Source organism: Giraffa tippelskirchi, chromosome 3, assembly GCF_054371585.1.
Source record: "Giraffa tippelskirchi isolate mGirTip1 chromosome 3, T2T-mGirTip1v1.2.pri, whole genome shotgun sequence".
Classification (NCBI taxonomy): domain Eukaryota; kingdom Metazoa; phylum Chordata; class Mammalia; order Artiodactyla; family Giraffidae; genus Giraffa; species Giraffa tippelskirchi.
In genome coordinates, this window is record NC_137277.1 from 121,383,202 (window position 1) to 121,396,332 (window position 13,131).

Sequence of the window (13,131 nt, forward strand, 5' to 3'; positions counted from 1 at the left end):
AAAGAATGAAATAATGCCATTTGCAGCAACATGAATGCTACTAGAAATTATTATACTAAGTAAAGTAAGTCTGAAACCAAGAAGAAGATCCAGCTGAGTCCTTCCCAGACTCCTAACTCACAGAAACTGTGAGATAACAAATGCAGGTTGTCTGAAGCTGCTAAATTTGTGGCACTATGTTATACAACAATAGAAAGTGAATACAACCACTTTTAGTGGCCCCCCAATATTCACATGTTGAAACTGAATCCCCAAGGTGATGGTATTTGGAAGTGGCTCTTCTGGAGGTGATAAGGTCATGAGGGTAGAATCCTCATGAATGGGATTAGCACCCTTACTTAAAAAGAGGCCAGAAGCATAACTAGTCTTTTTTCAGCCATGTGAGGATACATTGACAATTCAATACTCTACAACCCAAAGGAGTCTAAAACAAACTCTGCTGGCACCCTGATCTTATACTTCCAGCTTCCAGGACTGTGAGAAATAAATGCTTATTGTTTAAGCCACCCAGTCTATGGCATTTTGCTATAGAACCTCAAGCTGAATGAACACTGGGTGAATTCTGCTGGTTCTTGCTAGAAAGTATCAAAATCTTATCCTCATGTATAATGGACTAAAACACAAAAATAACTTGTTAAAAACAACTGGCTCTGTCATTCACTACTATAAACTTGGATAACTTCTTTGGACCTCAGTTGCTTCATCTATGAAATGGAAATAAAAATAACTTTCTTATGGGAAAAAAATTTTTCCCCAGCAATAGATACCCAGCCTACCAAGTGATCCTGACACAGAGTGGTGGACCCTAGCCTGGCCCCCATCTTGAGAACCACCGACCCAAACCAAGGTGAGGCTGAGCCTCAAGGAGCTGCTAGTCAAATGAAACCCTACAAGCTTCTTGATATGGAAGACCTGCCTGTCCTCTGGGGGCCCTTCAGTTCCCCAGGAGCTTGAGTAACAGCTGCCTCCTGCCCCAGGCTACCATCTGAGTCTCCCACTCACAGGTGGCCCAAGGTCACACTCATGGAATCAAACAGCAAACACTTTGTAATCTGACCCCTTTTACCACTCTGTGAGGTAATGAGGAGCTTCCGGAAAAATCTTTGGAGTCTTAAATGCCTCTGCTAACTTTTCTAATATCTGGGCTTCCCAGGTAGCATGAATGATAAAGAATCCACCTGCCAATGCAGGAGACATAAGAAATGTGGGTTCAATCCTTGGGTTGGGAAGATCCTGGAGGAGGGCATGGCAACCCACTTCAGAATCTTGCCTGGTGAATCTCATGGACAGAGGAACCTTGTGGGCTACAGTCCATGGGGTCTCAAAGAGTCGGCCATGACTGAAGCGACTTAACACACGCAACTGGTCACAGGATCAGCTTCTAAATGGCAAAAAGACTGTACAATTATGTATACATAAAAACACATATATTTATCTGCCTTAGTATCTGATTCCTCCTATACACACACACGCTCGCATGCATGCACAGAGGAATTCAAGCACCACAATACAAGGGTAGGAAATTTTTCTGTGGTGTTTAATGATGTGTCTCTTGAGCCTAGAAGTTTGCCTGACATGTGTTTGTAGGAAGGGAGGAAAGAAAGAGAGGAAGGGATGAGGGGCAGGGTGAGGGTGAGGGGAGAGCTAGTCTAAACAATGAAATTAATTCAATGTTAATAAATGATTGCAGTTTCATCTTTTCATACCTCAAAGAAGTAGCTAGTAGAAATATTTTAGGGCTGTGATATGGGGATTCATATTCCAAAGGCAGTTGTCTGTCCCCTTTCAGAGATAGTAGGGACATCTTAACTGCATATTTATCTGTCATAAAATACCCCTAGTCCTCAATCAGCTACAATTTGCAGCCATTTGAAGACAGCACGCATATTTTTAGAAAGCCTAGCAGTGACACACCACTGTTCAACCCGAGACTTCTTTTTAGGATGATCCACTTCCTGTCAAACAATGGAGTCACAGGACGGATGGCCCACTGGGGAAGGACCTTGTTAATGCACAATAGTCTTAATGGGCCAACCTTTAAACAGACTGCCCAGTATGAAAGCTGATTAATAACACAGTCAAATCTGAGAGGGAAGTTTCTCTTTAACTTTCAATTTCCTTCTCCAGCTGAAGACAGATCTGTAATATGATTTCAGCATAGTTTTTGCAGCTTCAGATTTCTCAAGTAGTGAAGCCAGCTTCGTGGCAATATTTTTTCGCCTTCATCACTTCCCTAGCTTTAGGGGATCAAATTCTTTCAAATCTATCAGCGGACAAATCTGATTAGCTTCTGCATTATTTATTGCCCATTAAATGAGGGAAACACTTACCAGCTTGCCTTGGATCTCTTGGCAAGTCTAACCCCTGGGCACACTGATGTCCTGTCTAATCAAATAATTTATTTACACAGCATTGACATTTCTATCCATACTTCACATTGAAATGACAGAAAGTAAGTCACTGTCACACATTTTCCCTTTTAATTCCCACGAGATATAAATTTGTTCTTCTCCCTTTTAAGAAAACTTTTTACATTATTAGTCTTTCATTTGGAACCATCACCTCTCTTGACTCTAGGAAGCTGGGGCAGAAGGAAGGGAAGAAACTGAAACATGCCCTGACTGAGGTCCTCCTAGCATGTGATGCTTGTGCATACATGTGCCTGGGAGAAGAGGAAGGGTCTGTCTCACACCAGACACCTTCCCTGTAGTGTGGTGCTCATCCAGGCTACACTGTTTACCCCAGGTTCCAAATGAGAGATCAGAGAGCAGCAGGCTGTTGAAGCAGTTTGCCTGCCTCCTGGATTCTGGAAGATGCCGAATGCCTGTGTGTACTCAGTTGCTTGGTCATGTCCAACTCTTTGCAGCCCTGTGGATGGTAGCCTGCCAGACTCCTCTGTCCATGGGATTCTCCCAGCAAGAATACTGGAATGGGTTGCCATTTTCTTCTCCAGAGGATCTTCCAGACTCAGGAATTGAACCTGCATCTCTTATATCTTCTGCACTGGCAGGCAGGTTCTTTATCACAGCACTAACCAGGAAGCCCTCTGACTGTCTGACTCTGTACATTAACCAGCAAATATCAAGTGTTCAATATGTGCAAGGGACTGAATCAGGAATATGTAAAAACAGAAGACCACCCAGTCAGGAGACGGGAATGAGCCTGTGCCACACTGAGCACTAGGCTTGGACACACATTTTCTCCTTTAATTTCCATGAGATACCAATGTGTTCTCCTCCATTTCATCCAAATGGAAACTGAGGCTCAGAGGAGTTAAGCAACTTGCCCACGGTCACACAGCTGAATCTGATCCAAGTCCATTGTCTTCCTGCTACAGCACAAATCACCCCTGGTCTGCGGACTATCAGCTATTGCTCTTCCCCAAGTCTTTGTTGGAGAAGGCAATGGCAACCCACTCCAGTACTCTTGCCTGGAGAATCCCATGGACGGAGGAGCCTGGTGGGCTGCAGCCCATGGGGTCGTGAAGAGTCGGACACGACTGAAGCGACTTAGCAGCAGCAGCAGCAGCAGCAGCAGCAAGTCTTTGTTTCCTCCATTCACAGGCTAGGTTTTTCTTCTTTTTACTACCACAGTTTTCAGGGTATTCTCTCCCAAGATAACTTCCAGAAGGGTTATTTTATGTTACTGCTAAATTCATCCAATAAGTGGAGCCAAATTTTGGGAGAATAGTGTGATTCATCATCAAAACATGAAATGTAAACTCATCGTGGTACAGCTGTACAAAATGTAGGATGTGAAACTTTACAGATAGAGCTGAAAACCAAGTATGGGACTCCCTAAGAAGAACAAGATTTGGTGGCACAAACCCTTAAAAACATAACTTTTATTTCTTCAATAGGGCTCTTCCTTTAAAATTGGGGAAATGAATAAGCAAACAAATAAATGAATAAATAAGGCTTTAAAGAAAGTAAGGACCATAGAGAAAATCTAATGTGTTTTTTCTTTGCTGTCACCGATCAAATCAACAACCCTCTCCACCCCCATGTCATGGGGTGTCTCTCGCTCCCTTGTGCATTCACCCCTAAGAGCAATGACATTTGCTGATGACTCCCATTTGGTTTTTAGAGGCGAAGGTGGATTGTATTCGCCTTTCCTATTAGCTTAGCAATACCTCCCTGTATTTTTTGCAGTAGATTTTCTGAACAGCAATAGGTTCTAATCAATCTTCCTGGCTTCATTTCTTAGAATCTCACAGTCTTCTCAAGGAGCATTTCAAACCTGATTTATCATCATTACCAGACCCTAAATATTCACCAGATTCTATATTATTTATTACACCTAGTTAATTTCCCTGTTCTGGACTTATGGGTTGAATCACAGAGCATGTGAAAGCTTATCCCCACAATATGTCATGAAGACTCTACAATAATGCAGTCACATTTCGAAAGAAGCATTTCACTCCTCACAGAACAGATCTGTACAGCAGCTGAGCCCTTCTGCATCCTTTATGATCTGCCCCACATCCAGTTACAGGCTCCCAGTGGCCTCTGAACTGTACGCCTGCAGAGGCAAACAGCAGCCACTTCCCCACCCCTGTCCAACCCACCCAAAGCCCTCTTCTTCTCCCCTATCACAAAGCCTGGGAAGCAGCTGCAGAAGAAAGTGATTCCAGGTCAGCCCCGTGTGCAGATAAAGTGTGCAAAGGTTATAGCAAGGACACATGTTACAGGAAAACCCTTTGAGGACAGAACAATACTCCCAGCTTGACCCTCCTACAGAAAAAAGAGCCCCCAGTGGTGACCCTCTGAAAGAGACCCTACATCCTTCAAACCTAGCTATATGGCTTTCCAGTCCACACCACCCAGCATCCCCCTCCCCAAATGTGGGAAACTCACCTCAGCACAAGGAATGCTGGAAGGGGTGCCAACTGAATTCTTTTCCACAAAATATCTCTAATTTATCCAGAGTTCTGTGCTCTAAGACCATTTAAAGCCCCGACTGCCCAAGAAGCTTCTCTCTGACTTGTGTTGGGGGATGGGAGGCTTATAGAGGTCTAAAGCCCCAAGAGACAAAGATGTCCTCTGTGTTGCTCCAGATGACAGAATTAGAAGCAAGAAGACAAATTGGTGAGTGAGGGATTTCTTCTCAATACAAAAAAGAACTTCAAACAGGGTCCCTTTCCAGACAGTTTGGCTTGTTGACAACCTAAACAGAGGTTAGGTAACAACTGCCAGGGATGGTACATGAGAGGCAAACCAGAAACCCTCTAAGACCTCTTCTGCCTTGACGCTGGTATGACTCTAAGGAGTTATCTACACGACACTCAGAAGGCCATCGCACTCTGTACCTGCAATGGATTTCTGAGTTCTTCTTGTCTGAAAGTTGCAAATTAGTACCCCCAAGTTGAATGATGGGAAAACCTCATGGTGTTCAGCGTGGCAGTTCACACGGGTTTAGTGTTACATGCAGTATATTTAAAAACTGAAAGATTTTACATAAAAATCTGGATTTTTCAACTTCTCAAAAAAATCAGAAGATCTGGTCATATGGGATCTGCATTCGGCTTGAAGTTGACTAGTGGCCTGTCCCACAGGGCTGTGTTCTGCTTCAGTCCCCACCATCCCCAACTGCCCCCTAGCATCACATTAAAGTTGGTGTTCTGTTGGCTTTCTGTTTCATTGTTTTTTTTTTTTTTTTTTTCCCAAGTCCTCTTTAACTACATGTATTTTCTGTCTTGCACCTGTGACTAGGAGTGTTTGCCATTGCTGGAGTAGTGAAACCCTGGATGAACTAAGGCTCAGAGAAGTTAAGTGACTTGTCCAAGGTCACACAACCAACTAGTATTAAGCAAGGAACAGAACACAGGTCTTCTAGTGATCCAGTGCTCCTTCAACTTGGCTGCCCTGCCAGCCTAGAGACAGTTCATTTCCCTGGATTGATTTGACTCTTCATATTCAGTGTATGCAAACTGCCCCTCTGCACTTCCATTAAACATTTTCTAGGGATCAAGTTTCCACATAGTCCCTTAAAAAAAATAGCAAAAAATAAATCTTTTCAACTGACTGCCAATAACTTGCACCCAAAGACCAAACACCCTTTTGTGTGTCCAATAAAAAATCAATCTGATGAACACATAAGATTTCAATCTTCTTTGCAAAATCAGGAATAGGCCCAAACCTTATTATTTCAGAGTCTGCATTGATAGTCCGAATCGATAGTGCAAACAAGATTTCTGGGGGAAAAGGTTAAAGTAATTGGCAGAACACCAGGTGTTAAGCCACCAGAAGCACTTTCAAAGAGAGGAATTAATACAAATAATTGATAAGCTCATTACAAATCATCTTTATCTATATACATACCAGGAGCTTTACAAGACATCTCTCTATAATCTAATTTGAGTTACTGCCCACACTTGAAAATGTTATAACTGCACATCTTTTAAAATCTTCTGTAATTAGATCTGTAAACTGATTTAAGCTGCCTATGCTCCCAATTAGTGAGGATTTGTACAAACTGAGTAAACTGAAGAAAAGACTGGTTAAGGACTTTTAAAGCTTTCGCTTGGGGTGGGAGGTCCCTCTCTGCAGAATCTAGGTTTCCTCACTCTATCTGTGTGGTCAGCAGAGTTTTATTCTGCCCTGGAACTAAACAAAGATGCAGCTTAGGCTGACTTGCTATCAGGTCCCTACACAGCAGGGAGTTGAACTTGGGCTAGGTCAAATCACATGTCACATTTAGGCACACATTTTAGAGAAGACTAATATTAACAGAGCAGGTTAAAAGTATGATTGCTTAATTGCTGAGGCCACTGGTATAGAACTGTCAAGATTAGAAAAATGGGGTAGATTACTCTCACTGTCCATTAAGCCTAATATTCAGTTAGATACATAATAGACTAAGCAGTCACTGTAGACTGCCTACCCAGGATCTAGGCTCCCTTTCCTCTTCTTAGGAAAATCCACATTATGGTTGGGTACTGATACTGATAAGATTGATAATCATGTAGTCTAAAACAGATAGACTTACTGCTTTTTATAGAGAGCATCCATCCTGATTGATGGTGTCCAAACTGTAGGAGATGTAACATATTGAGAATTTCAGTAAGAATTTCAGTCCTCTCTCCTGATAATCTAAGGATCAACCATGACTATAGTTATGAGTCCTGATTAGTATCAGCTAATCATAGTCATCCTATTCTTCTTGCCAGTGATTGATTCAGGAACCTTGACTTGAGCCAATCAGTATAGAGTATTTCCCCTGTTGGCTGCTATTGGGCCAGGGTTGGATCCACAATCCAAATGGATTGAAGAGAGGAATACTTAGTTCATAATGGAAGAAATGAGTTTTATCTCACTCACAAAGAACAAAGAAAGCACTTGTCTGGACTCTTAGGGCAGCCCTTCTGAGGACAGAGCCTATACACAGACAAGGGTAAGCAGGGGACAGAGCTGCAGTCCCAAGGGTTTAGGTACTGTGCCTTGAACCTGCCCTATTTCCTGTCCTCTGTTACAAGGAACAGTACACTTCCTCATTGTTTAAATTACTTTAGGTAGGATTTCTATTCCTTATAGTCCAAGATATCGTATGTTTGCCAAGCCAATATATTCAAGACAAGTTAGAGGAACTTTACAGATAAAGCCAATGTCTTAACTCAGTCCCACATATTTTTAATCAGAGCAGATAGAGCAATGGTTGTCAGCTCCCAAGAAGGTTCAAAGTTTTTAATGAACCCACTCAATGCAAGCACACACACTTGTAACTGGGTAAGGCAGGGAGGTTGGCAACGTGAGGAAAACACAAATTTGGAGTAAGATAGTTTCAGGTCCATCTCAGCTTTGCCTCTTATGAACTCTGTGATCACAGAAAACTTTCAATACCTGTAAATTATGGGGTAAATATAAGTCTTACAGCACTGTTCTGAGAAGTCAATGAAATGCAGTGCACAAGATTAAAGATTGTAAGTAAAAAGCATTTTTCTTTCTCTTTTTGCCACCCAAGAAGTCTTTCCAGATCCCTGACTCAAAGCTCCTAGCACCTGGTTTGTTCCATATTGTTTCATCCTTTTCCTTTCTTCCCCTTCAACCCTACACTTGTTTAACTCTATCCATGGTACATTTTGTGTGGTTGGTGTATGGTTTTCACTGATCCCATTTACTGGTACTTACTATGTGGTAGGTACTGTTATGACATGTAACGCTCATGATCACAATCACCCAGTGAGGAACGTGATATGCTTGTTTCATAAGTGATGAAAGTGAATATAAACTTGCCCATGATTTTTTTCCAAAGGTGAATTAAGAGCAAGGAATTCTAGGCCAATGAGACTCCAAAGGTTATACTCTTAGCTGCTTCATTACCCTGTGCATCCAAGCAATAATATATGTCAGATATCTCCCAGTGGACTGAGAGTTTTTCAAAAGTAGAGCCATCGTTTTCTAAGGGAAGACAGGCAATGCCACGATTGGACAGTTGCTTATTCTACAACATCACTGACAACACCCACTTTGGGCTGCCCACTGTACAAGACTTCTTGAGGCCTGAGTACACAAAGAAGCATGAGATATTGTTCTTGTCCTCAAGAGGCCCAAATCAGAAGCAGAAACAAGATCTCTGCATAGAAAGAAATATGATATAGCATATCTTATTTCCCCAGGGAGAAGCGCCACATCCAAGTGATACAGGAGGTCAAAGAAAAAGAGATGACCAAGAGCTGCAAGTGGGTGACTAGAGTGAAGCAGGCAATGCAGGTGCATGGGGACTAAGCAGGACCTCAGCGGGAAGATCCTGTGTGTATAGGGGCATGGAAGGAGATGAAGGGGGCATGGAAGGGAGTTAAGGGGGGAGGAGGTGGAGACAAGCATTGAAGGCAACACAGGATTCAGAAGGTATCAAAGACAAACGAAGCCTGACACTAGTTAGAATGGTAAGGACAGATTTTAATCAGCAATATACTAATGCAATAGGGAAAAGGGTCCAGCAGGAACTGAACTCAACTTTGATGTGAACAGAGGTACCTGGGCATTTTAAAGGGAGGATGAGTGAATAGGGAGAGTGTTGCTGGAGGTGGGGATGGGGGGAAATCAATAAAGAAAATAACAACCAGCTGGAAGGGGGTTGGTCCACGTGAAACCATCTAGGTTTGCTAAGTGGAGCTTATGATAGGCGAATTCCTGCTCTCCCACAGGCCTATCTTCAGGTGTTAGCTGGAACAAAAAGTAGATTATTTTAGCAGCCTTGAGTTTTCTCAGGTGGGCACTTTAAGGGAGGCTAGGGGTCATCCTAGGGATGCAGCCTTGAGCTGTTAGAAACCATGTTAGTGTTTGTTCGGGTCTTTACAGGCCAAGGTTGAAGCCTAGTGGAGAAGAGGACTCAGAGAAGCCTGACTAGAGTTTAGACAGGGAGATAGTCTATGTCGGAAGGCAGCTTCTAGCCAGCGAGACAGGCACTGACAGAGCTCCTGACACAAAAGAGCAGTAGACTGATGGGATTGACAGTAAGATGCCAAAAACCAGGCTGGTGATTTTGAACTCTCCCTTAGAGGTAGGAGGAGCACTAGTTTCATTTTGCCCAAGACTGAGAGGTTTCCCAGGATGATAGACATTCTGTGCTAAAGTGAAGGAATTCAGGCAAACAAGGTCCTGTCAACCATCACCCTACTTGGAAATACCAGGCACCTGAAAAAGGTGACTGAGCAGGAAGGCAGTGTGTAAGAATTCATGGTTTCAAGTGATTCCTTGAGCTGTAAAACTTAAGGCCCTAAGCCCCACTGGCCCTTTAGCAGGTCAGGTTGTGTGGCACTGCACCCCGGTTTGCTCATTCTGGGAATAAGTGTTCCAAAGTTTCTGAGCTGAGATGGGTTTGTTTGCTTCACTTTGTGAATCTCAAAAACACAACAGTGTACTCCAAGATTGGTGGAGAAGGTAAGACCAGTCATTGCTAGATCTGCATTGAAAGAACATTGAGGAATTTGACTCATTGCAGGACTAGGTTGGAATTCACTAGTCACCAATATCTAGCTAGAAATGTGTCACTAAGCACGCTCTTTGCCCTCCCTAAGCCTTGGTCTCCTCATCTGTAAAACGGGATAAAACACCACCTAGGGGTGGTCCTAAGATGTCAGAGGAATCGGTCGGGGAGACCACTTTCTCCCCTGACAAATTCATTGAAAGAACATTTGAACGCTGAGCAAATTCCACAAAACAACCTCTGAACGCTGACAGAGGACACCAGGCACCCAGAAAGGCAGCCCATTGTCTTCAAAAGGAGGTAGGACAAAATATAAAGGATAAAAAGAGAGACAAAAGAGTTAGGGACGGAGATCCAGCCCAGGAAGGGAGTCATAAAAGAGGAGAAGTTTCCAAACACCAGGAAACCCTCTCACTGGGGGGTCTGTTGGGAGTGTTGGAATCTCAGAGGGCAACATAACCAGGAGGAAAAATAAATAAAACCCACAGATTACGCGCCTAACGGCAACTCCCAGTGGAGAAGTAGCGTGGACACTCGCGTCCACCACCAGCAAGTGGGAGCTGAACAGGGAGGCGCGGGCTGCATTGCTTAGGGTAGGGACCGGGCCTGAATGCCCTGAGGACAATCTGAGAGAGCTAATGTGAGATAGCAACCCAAACTGTGGGCTAGCCAGAGAGAGAGAAAGAAAAAGAGAGAGAGAGAACTTTCTCACGAAAAGCCCTAACCTAAGGCACTGCTGGGCCCACTCACAGAACAAAGGACTGAGCAAATACCAGAGCAGAACTAGCCGGCAGCGGACCAGCTCATCCACCACCAGAGGCAGGGAGGCAGGCGGGCAGCAGCCAGAGCTGGAAAGGGGCAATCTCAGCCCCAGAGACAGCATCCTCTACCAAACTGCAAGCAGGCTCCCAGTTGCTAACCAAGTCTTCCTGGGATCCTGGGCAGTTGACATCACCAGGAGGGTTGCAGCCTGAGATCAGCTCCCCAGAGAGACACAGGGCACACCTGAGATGGCGCTCCCATTGCGCACCCAGGAAACTGAGTGGCTGGGACAGGGGAGGTGATAAGACACACCACACTGGAGGAGAGTGCGTGCGCCAAGCACCTGGTCGCCTGAGCTGCTCGGACCTGGGAAGGGCACAAAACACATGCCCAACTGAGTCTGTGCCTTTCTGGAGTACCCGAGAACCTGAACCTGAGCAGCTTAGACCTGGGAAGTGCAGGCAACCCCTAAAGCAGGGCCTGCTTTAGACAGTTCCCCTGCAGAGTAACCTGGAGCCTGAGCAGTGTAGACCGAGAAAGCACACATGCTATGAGCGGGGGCAAACCCAGTGTGGCAGAGACACTGTGAGCACTCCCCACACACACCAGTGATATTTGCAGTTTTCCTCCCTCCCCACAGCATGACTGAACAAGCAAGCCTAAATAAGTGACCACCTTTGCCCCCTTGTGTCAGGGCAGAAATTAGACACTGAAGAGACTTGCAAACAGAAGAAGCCAAAATAAACAGAGGGAACCACTTTGCAAGTGATAGGTGCAGCAGATTAAAACCCTGTAGTTAACACCGACTACATTGTAAGGGGCCTATAGATCTTGAGAAGTATAAGCGGGAACAAGGAACTATCTGAAACTGAACTGACCCCACACTACCCGCAATAGCTCCAGAGAAATTCCTAGATATATTTTCACTATTATCATTTGTTAATTTTTTAACTTCCTTTTATTTTTAAGTCCTCTATTACTCCTTTAATTTTCATTTTTATAACCTACTATTACCTTGAAAAAAAGACCCTATTTTTAAAGCAAACTTCATACATATGTTTTATAATTTTTGTGATTTTGTTTTGTTTTTTTAATATTGTATTTTTGAGAGTCTAACCTCTACTCTAGACTTTAAATCTTTGCTTTTTTGTATTTGTTATCAATTTTATACCTTTAAGAATCCAATCTTCAGTACCCATTTTTACTTAGGAGTGTGATTACTGACTTGATTGCCCTCTCCCTCTTTTGACTCTCCTTTTTCTCCCCTAGGTCACCTCTATCTCCTCCCTCCCCCTTCTGTTCTATACCCAACTCTGTGAATCTCTTTGGATATTCTGGGCTGTGGAGAACACTTAGGGAACTGATTACTGGCTAGATCTGTCTCTCTCCTTTTGACCTCCCCCCTTCTCCTCCTGGTCACTTCTATCTCCTTCCTCCCTCTTCTCTTCTCTATGTAACTCTGTGAACCTCTCTAGGTTTCCAGGCTGTGGAGAGCACACAGGCACTTGACTACTGGCTAGATTTCTCTCTCCCCTTTTGACTTCCCCCTCTTCTCCTCCTGGTCACCTCTATCTCCCTCCTCCCTCTTTTCTTCTCCATGAAACTCAGCAAACCTTTCTGGGTGTCCCTCATCATGGAGAATCTTTTCCCCATTAACCTAGATGTTTTATCATCAGTACTGTATGTATGGAGAAGTCTTGAGGCTACTGTAAGAATAAGGCTGAAAACCAGAGGCAGGAGGCTTAAGTCCAAAACCTGAGAACACCAGAGAACTGACTCCAGGGAACATTAATCAATAAGAGCTCATCCAAAAGCCTCCATACCTACGCTGAAACCAAGCTCCAACCAAGAGCCAACAAGTTCCAGAACAAGACATATCACGCAAATTCTCCAGCAATGCAGGAACATAGCCCTGAGCTTTAATATGTAGGCTGCCTAAAGTCACACCAAACCCATAGACATCTCAAAACCCACTACTGGACACTTCATTGCACTCCAGAGAAAAGAAACCCAGCTCCACCCACCAGAACACTGACGCAAGCTACCCTAACCAGGAAACCTTGACAAGCCACTCGTCTAACTCCACCCACAGGGAGGAACCTCCACAAACTGCCAGAATACAGAAAGGCCACCCCAAACACAGCAATCTAAACAAGATGAAAAGGCAGAGAAATACTCAGCAGGAAAAGGAACATGATAAATGCCCACCAAACCAAACAAAAGAGGAGGAGATAGGGAGTCTACCTGAAAAAGAACTCAAGAATAATGATAGTAAAAATGATCCAAAATCTTGAAAACAAAATGGAGTTACAGATAAATAGCCTGGAGACAAGGATTGAGAAGATGCAAGAAATGTTTAACAAGGACCTCGAAGAAATAAAAAAGAGTCAATCAATAATGAATAACGCAATAAAAGAGATAAAAAACACTCTGGAGGGAACC

At 43.8% G+C, this 13,131-nt stretch overlaps 1 protein-coding gene across 1 annotated transcript in view; it reads right to left on the reverse strand.

Moving 5' to 3' along the window:
- THSD7B (thrombospondin type 1 domain containing 7B) overlaps window positions 1–13,131 on the reverse strand; it is a 1,641,422-nt gene that overhangs the window by 1,249,935 nt on the left and 378,356 nt on the right. The gene's annotated exons all lie outside the window — the stretch shown is intronic.